The sequence below is a fragment of the Thalassophryne amazonica genome, chromosome 2 (assembly GCF_902500255.1).
Source record: "Thalassophryne amazonica chromosome 2, fThaAma1.1, whole genome shotgun sequence".
Classification (NCBI taxonomy): domain Eukaryota; kingdom Metazoa; phylum Chordata; class Actinopteri; order Batrachoidiformes; family Batrachoididae; genus Thalassophryne; species Thalassophryne amazonica.
The window spans coordinates 151,196,427-151,208,563 of NC_047104.1; positions in this window are offsets into that span (position 1 = coordinate 151,196,427).

Consider the following 12,137-nt stretch of genomic DNA (forward strand, 5'->3'; position numbering starts at 1 on the left):
CACAACGGAACACAGACATAAATATGGATTGCCAATTATACACCAGGTGACGTGTGGGCACGCTCGAAGATAGAAGACCTCTGGCGAGAGAAGAGCTGATTCCCACACAGCTTCCACCACCAGCGGGCCTGAAGAACACCGGAGCCGCCAAGTCCCGAGTCCCCAGGTGGCCTCTGCCCTCGGCTGTTGACCCTGGTACTGCTGGCAGAGAACAGAGAAAATCCAGGTGAGTGTGAATCCGCACACTCAGTAGTCCACTCACAGATAAATGTTCTTTAAGGAGGGAGCACCTCCACCTCCAATCACACACTCGTGCAACTCCTGTGTAACCACTTATCTGCTATAGAGCGTGATGCGAAGTCGTCTCCGGTCACGCTCTTACTCCAGCTCTGATAAGCACACCACAGGGCAAACGGCTGCAAAGAAGAGTTTAGTTAGCAGAGAAATTACCGCAGAGAAGGTTACCTCTTGGTTGCTGATTTCTCGGCGGGGAGGTGGAGTTGTAGTCCGGCTTTTATGGTGATGTGGAAAATGAGTGACAGCTGGTGCAGATGAGGAATGACAGCTGTCACTCTCCGTTGCTCCGACGCCCTCTCGTGCTTGAAGCCCGCACTCCAAGCAGGGCGCCATCTGGTGGTGGTGGGCCAGCAGTACCTCCTCTTCAGCGGCCCACACAACAAAAGGCCCATCTTCACTGGTTCATTTCAACTCCACTGTGGTGACAAAGAAGCAAAAGTATAAAATTAAAAAAACTGCCATTGGCCAAGTATTTATGTTCCTCTGTCTAATTACTAAAAGGTGTTTCTTAACCGCAGTCAATTTTTGTAATTGCCACCTGAGATGTCTCTGCAGTCTCTTTGCAAACTAAATTGCAGCAATGTCCTTGGTAAATAAGTCAAAGAGAAATGCGAAGAGACTCACTAAATATTTCAGTTAATAATCTAGCAGTTAATAAAAAAAGGTCTGTCAGGTTTGTGTTGCACATTTGATACATTTTTAAAAATTTCGCTTTTGCCTGTTTTATTTTCATTTTTGTTAGGAGGACAGCAGAGCAGGTTTCATTCTCCTTCACAGGCCTGGTGCACGTGCACGTGGTGTGCACGGTGAAGGCTCCTCGTGCTTGTAAATGGGCACCAGTTCCAGATAAGACGCTGCTGTACATTAAGCACCGCCGCCTTCCATTTAATTACATTGTCAACATTGAATAATTGTAATTGATTTCTGCTCTTCTGCTGCCTGGAGAACAGCATGCACAGGCACCGTGCCTACATATCTGTGCTTACAGATGATTACAACATTTATTTATTTATTTTCAAGCAGGATCAGGTTTGTGTTGAGTTTTAACTCACGTCCTGAGAATAAAAGTCAGAGGAATCTTAAAGCCCATTTTTATTTTCTACAGCGCAGCAGACTGAGAATATTTTTTTAAAGGTCCACTGCTTTCTCAGTTTGTCTTTTAAAAAAACTGAGGCCTTGTAGGGCTATTTCATTTTTTTGTGACATTAAAGAATTAAAGCAAAGAATCATTTGTTTTTCTTGCCTGTTTGCAGGAGCAGAGTTTACTGTGAAAACATCGGCTGTTATAGGAAGAATACTTTAAATTTGGTCATGATCCAGATAATGAAGTTAACTGTCAATTAAGAATTTTTCTACGGCAGCAATTCATTGTTTTACAGCTCTCAAGACTAGCCAGTTAGCTTGGCTAGTTAGCATATATTTACCTCAGAAATGATCACATTGAGCTTGTTTGCCAGCAAATAATGTATTGTTTTTAGTAGCAATTAGATTAATTGCACTAGTTTACGATACAGTCAGTGACTGCAGTTTTATGTACCAATAACAACAGTATTATGTTGTCACACCCGTAGCACATTAGCTAGTAGGAGCTAGGAGGAGCTGACTAGTACCTGACTACAGTACCAGTCAAAAGTTTGGACACACTTTAACCATCCAGTTAAACTGGGGGTGGGGGGGGAATTGAAGAAATTTCAAAATTCAAATGAGTAATGTATTTATTTTTAATGCTACTTTCTGTCTCTCTCTTCCTTTTGGTGTATTAATTTATGAACTAGTGTGTTGATTGGGTATAGTGGTTAGAAACTACGCAGCTGACATTTTTGTGGTAATAAATGGCAATAAATTAAGCAACGCTTGTATAAGGAGTTGGAATGGCATTTGAGTCTAGAGTGTTCTTAGAACCTTAGACCTCAACAATTTTTAGAAGAACTAAACCATTTTTTTTCATGTTATGTAATTTTTTTAATGTTAATGTATTTCTAAATTGTTTAGGTTCTTGTGATCCTATACACTACTACTACTACTATTATTATTATTATTATTATTATTATTATTATTATTATTATTATTATTGTTATTATATTTTATTGTACTTCTATTTTGTCATTTGATTTTTAAATGGACAGCAATGGAAATAAGTGTTTTCACTTTCTTGTGTCATTCATTTTTAACATATTTACAATTATATTATGTACTTACACTGAACTCAAAATCACTCACCACACTCACGCTTTTAATATAAAGATGACCCCTTGCTGGAATGGCATATGAGTCCAGAAAGTACTTAGCAACATGCACGCACAGCTGCTGTAAGCAACTGCTTTTAATTTGATGAACAAAGACAATGGGTGAAGACATTCAAACCACTACACATTTCACTCATGGTACCAACATGAAACTTAACTGACTCATGGTAATAGCAACATGAGACTTATCTAAACTGACTAAACCAATTGAGCTACAATAACACTAACAACACTGTTAAACTAACACAAATCACAATCACAATCACAATAGCAACATTTAAATCAAATCTCAATCTCAATCTCTCTCATCTTAAAACCTCAAAACCCCAAACTCCAGCGCAGCAGCCATTGTTTATTGGTTAGCTAAAATTGCTGATTTCTCCAAAAATATTTGTCCTATCAACTTTCTATTTTTGCAGTGTTCATTCTTGACCCAAAATACATAAGCATACCAGATGGCAAATGTCAGCTCTCCCTGGTTTTTGCGTGATCAAAGCCATACACACGCACGCACACAGAGGCCACTTCTCTCTCTCTCTCTCTCTCTCTCTCTCTCTCTCTCTCTATATATATATATATATATATATATATATACACGTGCGCGCACACACACACACACACACACACACACACACACAGTGTTGCATTTTTGTTATATAAGTCACACTAGAGTATAAGTCACAGGACCTCAAAACTGTTTTACAATAATTTTCATTTTGCAAGGGATATATATATACGAGGTCTGTCAATAAAGTAATGGTCGTTTTATTTTTTTCAAAAACTATATGGATTTCATTCATATGTTTTTACGTCAGACAAGCTTGAACCCTCGTGCGCATGCGTGAGTTTTTCCACGCCTGTCGGTGATGTCATTCGCCTGTGAGCACGCCTTGTGGAAGGAGTGGTCCCACCCCCTCGTCAGATTTTCATTGTCTGGAAATGGCGGAATGATTTGGACTTTTTTCCGTCAGAATTTTTTCAGAAGCTGTTAGAGACTGGCACCTGGAAACCATTTGAAAAATTTATCTGGCTTTCAGTGAAAATTTTACGGGCTTCACAGAGAATAAGGACTGTTACTACAGCTTTAAGGATGGCTTTAAGGACGCTCGGCGCGCCATGGAAAGCCGCAAGGAGGCTTCGTGCGTAACGACCGATTCGCTGTTTGAGCGAGACAAAGGAGCACCTCCGTTTCGGTGTGTCATGGGACAAGTTGGGACATGCCTATCTCGGCTTTCAATGCTTACCAGTCCAGTAAGTATCAGAGAAATTGTGGAGAGCTGGGCATGTCCTAACTTGTCCTCTGACACGCCGAGCGGAGGTGTTCCTTTGTCTCACTCAAACAGCGAATCGGTCGTTACACACGAAGCCTCCTCGTGGCTTTCCATGACAAAATCTTTTGTTAAAAGTGAAATCTGCCGGAAAATGGCTGATGTCCAGCTCTTGTGATAACCAGAGAATGTGCACACGACGGTCTCGTATCCACAGAGCCATCAGTTTAGAAATGATCTGGCATTTTCTGCCTCGTCGTCGCAGCTCGGAGCGCGGCGCGCCGAGCGTCCTTAAAGACGTCCTTAAAGCCATCCTTAAAGCTGTAGTAACAATCCTTATTCTCTGTGAAGCCCATAAAATTTTCACCGAAAGCCAGATAAATTTTTCAAATGGTTTCCAGGTGCCAGTCTCTAACAGCTTCTGAAAAAATTCTGATGGAAAAAAAGTCCAAATCATTCCGCCATTTCCAGACAATGAAAATCCGACGAGGGGGCGGGACCACTCCTTCCACAAGGCGTGCTCACAGGCAAATGACGTCACCGACAGGCGTGGAAAAACTCACGCATGCGCACGAGGGTTCAAGTTTGTCTGACGTAAAAACATATGAATCAAATCCATATAGTTAAAAAAAAAATAAAAAGGTCCTTACTTTATTGACAGACCTTGTACAAAAAAACCTGACAAAACCTTCAATTCATCACTTTGGTCAAAAATACTTACCAACAACCGATCAAAATGAAACTCTCATCTGGTGTTCTAGAATTTGGATTTATTTGAAGTTGACTTCCAGAAGCACGTCTTGGGTTTTTCTTCGAGAGAAGTGTGTCTTTGTGAGCTTATATCCCATCTTTGATATTAATGCACAGACCAGGCTGTTAATAGAAAACGCAGAGGACATGGGAGTCGTAGGAATACATCAAAAGAGCTGACAGTCAAATAATAAGACAGGCAGCCAGCCCTAAAGCCTGCACTTCTCTCCTCCTCCTCACATGGATGTTCTTGGAGTTGGGATTCATCATCTCAGGGAGAAAAATCTTTAATTGTGAGCAGAGCTGCTCAATGAAGTATGTAAAGAGGCTTTTGTCAGCCTTTTTAAAGCTTAAATTCATTTTGCATTGTCCCACAAAACTCACGGAAGATGGATGACACCTCGTATAAGATTTCAAATAGCGTAAAGTGGGACAATAAGACCAGTCCGTTGGGAATTAAGAGAAATAGGTTGTAAAAGCACAAAACAGCAGACAACTCCTGTTTGTGTTTTTCTCTTTGGTTAGATAGATTCAGAAAAATTGTATGCAGTAATTATCCTGAAAAACAGAAAATACTGTCCCTTTGTAATCATCACTTGCCCGGGAAGCACCTGTGCAGTCACGAGGCCTCTGGACAGAGGTGTTGAGGATCTGCTCAGTTTTTATCACACGATGCAAAAGTCTTTGGGCACTGGATATAAACCACGCAAACAGACAATCAGTCCATCTCTACCTCTCGAAAGCAGCCATCTACAGTAGTGTTTAGAATAATAGTAGTGCTATGTGACTCAAAAGATTAATCCAGGTTTTGAGTATATTTGTTATTGTTACATGGGAAACAAGGTACCAGTAGATTCAGTAGATTCTCACAAAAAGACCAAGCATTCATGATATGCACACTCTTAAGGCTATGAAATTGGGCTATTAGTAAAAAAAAGTAGAAAAGGGGGTGTTCACAATAATAGTAGCATCTGCTGTTGACGCTACAAACTCAAAACTATTATGTTCAAACTGCTTTTTTAGCAATCCTGTGAATCACTAAACTAGTATTTAGTTGCATAACCACAGTTTTTCCATGATTTCTTCACATCTGCGAGGCATTAATTTTGTTGGTTTGGAACCAAGATTTTGCTTGTTTACTAGTGTACTTGGGGTCATTGTCTTGTTGAAACACCCATTTCAAGGGCATGTCCTCTTCAGCATAAGGCAACATGACCTCTTCGAGTATTTTGACATATCCAAACTGATCCATGATACCTGGTATGCGATATATAGGCCCAACACCATAGTAGGAGAAACATGCCCATATCATGATGCTTGCACCACCATGCTTCACTGTCTTCATTGTAACTGTGGCTTGAATTCAGAGTTTGGGGGTTGTCTCACAAACTGTCTGTGGCCCTTGGACCCCAAAAGAACAATTTTACTCTCATCAGTCCACAAAATATTCCTCCATTTCTCTTTAGGCCAGTTGATGTGTTCGTTGGCAAATTGTAACCTCTTCTGCACGTCTTTTATTTAACAGAGGGACTTTGCGGGGGATTCTTGCAAATAAATTAGCTTCACACAGGTGTCTTCAAACTGTCACAACACTTACAGGTATCCGTTTTCTTCCACACGTCTGTTTTTTTTTTTTGTGTCCATTTTAAAGCATTGGAGATCATTGTAGATGAACAGCCTATAATTTTTTGCACCTGTGTATACGTTTTCTCCTCTCCAATCAACTTTTTAATCAAACTAATCAAATGTTTAATCAAATGTTCTTCTGACCAATGTCTTGAACGTCCCATTTTCCTCAGGCTTTCAAAGAGAAAAGCATGTTCAACAGGTGCTGGCTTCATCCTTAAATAGGGGACACCTGATTCACACCTCTTTGTTCCACAAAATTGACGAACTCACTGACTGAATGCCACACTACTATTATTGTGAACACCCCCTTTTCTACTTTTTTTACTAATAGCCCATGAATGCTTGGTTTTGTGAGAATCTACTGAATCTACTGGTACCTTGTTTCCCATGTAACAATAAGAAATATACTCAAAACCTGGATTAATCTTTTTAGTCACATAGCACTACTATTATTCTGAACACTACTGTACAAAGAATGGAGAGGTCTGTACATTTTTCTTGTAGGTACACTTCAACTGTGAGAGACAGAATAATAATAACAAAAATCCAGAAAAATATGGCCAGGATTCAACATGCTCGAACAATTCATACAGCCCCTCGAATGCATTCTGAATGCTTTGACTTGCGTACAAATTGCCTTACGATTATTACGACTGCAGTCAGATTGCGGTACAACTGCAACTCTACTGCTGTTCCATTGTTTTCCAACACAAACGCAACACGAATGTAGAGTGCATGTGCTCTGGCTGCACGAATGTGCCAAATATTCAAATGTCCATTCGTACGACACTTGAAAACACAACTTGAGCAGCATTAGGAGCCACTCTTGCTTGCCTCTACTGGTGGTTGGCTCTCACTGCGGTATTGTATCACTTCCTGTTCCGGAGCACAGCGGTGTTTTTCTGTATCTGTTAGCTGTTTAATCTGCGCAGTTAGATTGATCTAGTTATCTAGATTACGATTTGTTTCCCAGTGTAATCTTTACGTGCCTTAACTAAAGCACTCCTTCTGCTGAATCACCTCTAAATTATTTACACATTATTCACTTCGCGTGTTTTTAGGAATCCGCTAGCTTAGCGTAGCTACTAGCTCTTAGCCGATTTAGCATGGCGGCTTCTCCTGTCTCTCCCGCACTTTTCTGCTCTGGGTGTGAAATGTTTAGTTATTCCTCGGCCTCCTTTAGCAGTAATGGTACTTGTAATAAGTGTAGCTTATTCGTAGCTTTGGAGGCCAGGCTGGGTGAATTGGAGACTCGGCTCCGCACCGTGGAAAATTCTACAGCTAGCCAGGCCCCTGTAGTCGGTGCGGACCAAGGTAGCTTAGCCGCCGTTAGTTACCCCTGGCAGATCCCGAGCAGCCGGGAAAGCAGGCCGACTGGGTGACTGTGAGGAGGAAGCGTAGCCCTAAACAGAAGCCCCGTGTACACCGCCAACCCGTTCACCTCTCTAACCGTTTTTCCCCACTCGACGACACACCCGCCGAGGATCAAACTCTGGTTATTGGCGACTCTGTTTTGAGAAATGTGAAGTTAGCGACACCAGCAACCATAATCAATTGTCTTCCGGGGGCCAGAGCAGGCGACATTGAAGGAAATTTGAAACTGCTGGCTAAGGCTAAGCGTAAATTTGGTAAGATTGTAATTCACGTCGGCAGTAATGACACCCGGTTACGCCAATCGGAGGTCACTAAAATTAACATTAAATCGGTGTGTAACTTTGCAAAAACAATGTCGGACTCTGTAGTTTTCTCTGGGCCCCTCCCCAATCGGACCGGGAGTGACATGTTTAGCCGCATGTTCTCCTTGAATTGCTGGCTGTCTGAGTGGTGTCCAAAAATGAGGTGGGCTTCATAGATAATTGGCAAAGCTTCTGGGGAAAACCTGGTCTTGTTAGGAGAGACGGCATCCATCCCACTTTGGATGGAGCAGCTCTCATTTCTAGAAATCTGGCCAATTTTCTTAAATCCTCCAAACCGTGACTATCCAGGGTAGGGACCAGGAAGCAGAGTTGTAGTCTTACACACCTCTCTGCAGCTTCTCTCCCCCTGCCATCCCCTCATTACCCCATCCCCGTAGAGACGGTGCCTGCTCCCAGACTACCAATAACCAGCAAAAATCAATTTAAGCATAAAAATTCAAAAAGAAAAAATAATATAGCACCTTCAACTGCACCACAGACTAAAACAGTTAAATGTGGTCTATTAAACATTAGGTCTCTCTCTTCTAAGTCCCTGTTGGTAAATGATATAATAATTGATCAACATATTGATTTATTCTGCCTAACAGAAACCTGGTTACAGCAGGATGAATATGGTAGTTTAAATGAGTCAACACCCCCGAGTCACACTAACTGTCAGAATGCTCGTAGCACGGGCCGGGGCGGAGGATTAGCAGCAATCTTCCATTCCAGCTTATTAATTAATCAAAAACCCAGACAGAGCTTTAATTCATTTGAAAGCTTGTCTCTTAGTCTTGTCCATCCAAATTGGAAGTCCCAAAAACCAGTTTTATTTGTTATTATCTATCGTCCACCTGGTCGTTACTGTGAGTTTCTCTGTGAATTTTCAGACCTTTTGTCTGACTTAGTGCTTAGCTCAGATAAGATAATTATAGTGGGCGATTTTAACATCCACACAGATGCTGAGAATGACAGCCTCAACACTGCATTTAATCTATTATTAGACTCGATTGGCTTTGCTCAAAAAGTAAATGAGTCCACCCACCACTTTAATCATATCTTAGATCTTGTTCTGACTTATGGTATGGAAATAGAAGACTTAACAGTATTCCCTGAAAACTCCCTTCTGTCTGATCATTTCTTAATAACATTTACATTTACTCTGATGGACTACCCAGCAGTGGGGAATAAGTTTCATTACACTAGAGGTCTTTCAGAAAGCGCTGTAACTAGGTTTAAGGATATGATTCCTTCTTTATGTTCTCTAATGCCATATACCAACACAGTGCAGAGTAGCTACCTAAACTCTGTAAGGGAGATAGAGTATCTCGTCAATAGTTTTACATCCTCATTGAAGACAACTTTGGATGCTGTAGCTCCTCTGAAAAAGAGAGCTTTAAATCAGAAGTGTCTGACTCCGTGGTATAACTCACAAACTCGTAGCTTAAAGCAGATAACCCGTAAGTTGGAGAGGAAATGGCGTCTCACTAATTTAGAAGATCTTCACTTAGCCTGGAAAAAGAGTCTGTTGCTCTATAAAAAAGCCCTCCGTAAAGCTAGGACATCTTTCTACTCATCACTAATTGAAGAAAATAAGAACACCCCAGGTTTCTTTTCAGCACTGTAGCCAGGCTGACAAGAGTCAGAGCTCTATTGAGCTGAGTATTCCATTAACTTTAACTAGTAATGACTTCATGACTTTCTTTGCTAACAAAATTTTAACTATTAGAGAAAAAATTACTCATAACCATCCCAAAGACGTATCGTTATCTTTGGCTGCTTTCAGTGATGCCGGTATTTGGTTAGACTCTTTCTCTCCGATTGTTCTGAGTTATTTTCATTAGTTACTTCATCCAAACCATCAACATGTTTATTAGACCCCATTCCTACCAGGCTGCTCAAGGAAGCCCTACCATTATTTAATGCTTCGATCTTAAATATGATCAATCTATCTTTGTTAGTTGGCTATGTACCACAGGCTTTTAAGGTGGCAGTAATTAAACCATTACTTAAAAAGCCATCACTTGACCCAGCTATCTTAGCTAATTATAGGCCAATCTCCAACCTTCCTTTTCTCTCAAAAATTCTTGAAAGGGTAGTTGTAAAACAGCTAACTGATCATCTGCAGAGGAATGGTCTATTTGAAGAGTTTCAGTCAGGTTTTAGAATTCATCATAGTACAGAAACAGCATTAGTGAAGGTTACAAATGATCTTCTTATGGCCTCGGACAGTGGATTCATCTCTGTGCTTGTTCTGTTAGATCTCAGTGCTGCTTTTGATACTGTTGACCATAAAATTTTATTACAGAGATTAGAGCATGCCATAGGTATTAAAGGCACTGCGCTGCGGTGGTTTGAATCATATTTGTCTAATAGATTACAATTTGTTCATGTAAATGGGGAATCTTCTTCACAGACTAAAGTTAATTATGGGGTTCCACAAGGTTCTGTGCTAGGACCAATTTTATTCACTTTATACATGCTTCCCTTAGGCAGTATTATTAGACGGTATTGCTTAAATTTTCATTGTTACGCAGATGATACCCAGCTTTATCTATCCATGAAGCCAGAGGACACACACCAATTAGCTAAACTGCAGAATTGTCTTACAGACATAAAGACATGGATGACCTCTAATTTCCTGCTTTTAAACTCAGATAAAACTGAAGTTATTGTACTTGGCCCCACAAATCTTAGAAACATGGTGTCTAACCAGATCCTTACTCTGGATGGCATTACCCTGACCTCTAGTAATACTGTGAGAAATCTTGGAGTCATTTTTGATCAGGATATGTCATTCAAAGCGCATATTAAACAAATATGTAGGACTGCTTTTTTGCATTTACGCAATATCTCTAAAATCAGAAAGGTCTTGTCTCAGAGTGATGCTGAAAAACTAATTCATGCATTTATTTCCTCTAGGCTGGACTATTGTAATTCATTATTATCAGGTTGTCCTAAAAGTTCCCTAAAAAGCCTTCAGTTAATTCAAAATGCTGCAGCTAGAGTACTGACGGGGACTAGAAGGAGAGAGCATATCTCACCCATATTGGCCTCTCTTCATTGGCTTCCTGTTAATTCTAGAATAGAATTTAAAATTCTTCTTCTTACTTATAAGGTTTTGAATAATCAGGTCCCATCTTATCTTAGGGACCTCGTAGTACCATATCACCCCAATAGAGCGCTTCACTCTCAGACTGCAGGCTTACTTGTAGTTCCTAGGGTTTGTAAGAGTAGAATGGGAGGCAGAGCCTTCAGCTTTCAGGCTCCTCTCCTGTGGAACCAGCTCCCAATTCAGATCAGGGAGACAGACACCCTCTCTACTTTTAAGATTAGGCTTAAAACTTTCCTTTTTGCTAAAGCTTATAGTTAGGGCTGGATCAGGTGACCCTGAACCATCCCTTAGTTATGCTGCTATAGACGTAGACTGCTGGGGGGTTCCCATGATGCACTGTTTCTTTCTCTTTTTGCTCTGTATGCACCACTCTGCATTTAATCATTAGTGATCGATCTCTGCTCCCCTCCACAGCATGTCTTTTTCCTGGTTCTCTCCCTCAGCCCCAACCAGTCCCAGCAGAAGACTGCCCCTCCCTGAGCCTGGTTCTGCTGGAGGTTTCTTCCTGTTAAAAGGGAGTTTTTCCTTCCCACTGTAGCCAAGTGCTTGCTCACAGGGGGTCGTTTTGACCGTTGGGGTTTTACATAATTATTGTATGGCCTTGCCTTACAATATAAAGCGCCTTGGGGCAACTGTTTGTTGTGATTTGGCGCTATATAAAAAAAATTGATTGATTGATTGATTGATAGTGTGACGGGGGTATAATGGTTGTAACTGATGTTCCCTCTCGCTGATCTGAGTGTGCTTAAGTTACCATTCATTTTGCACAAAGTCATTACAGCTGTACCCTAGGGTCCTCTGATGAGGTCAAGTACCAAAGGCATCCAGTCCTTGCCTTGTAGGTCATGGATGTCGAAGTCTGACAACCATCCAATAAGATAGGATCTACCAGGACCCAAAAGACCCAAGCCTTCATTTACCTGTAAAGGTATTTTCATCACCAAATAGCTTTGATGAGTGACCTCATGAATCCAAAAGATCTTTCCAGCCATCTCAAAAACTGAGGACCCAGCAACATGAAAGGCAGGGGTGGTGACCAAGGGGTTCGTGCACTTCTTTCCAAAACAGAAATTCGTGGCTCAAGGCTACCACTGCCTATTCTCCATGCAATATGGAGTTGTTTAAGGAAGGGCATTCAGTGCAAAATTTGTGCCAA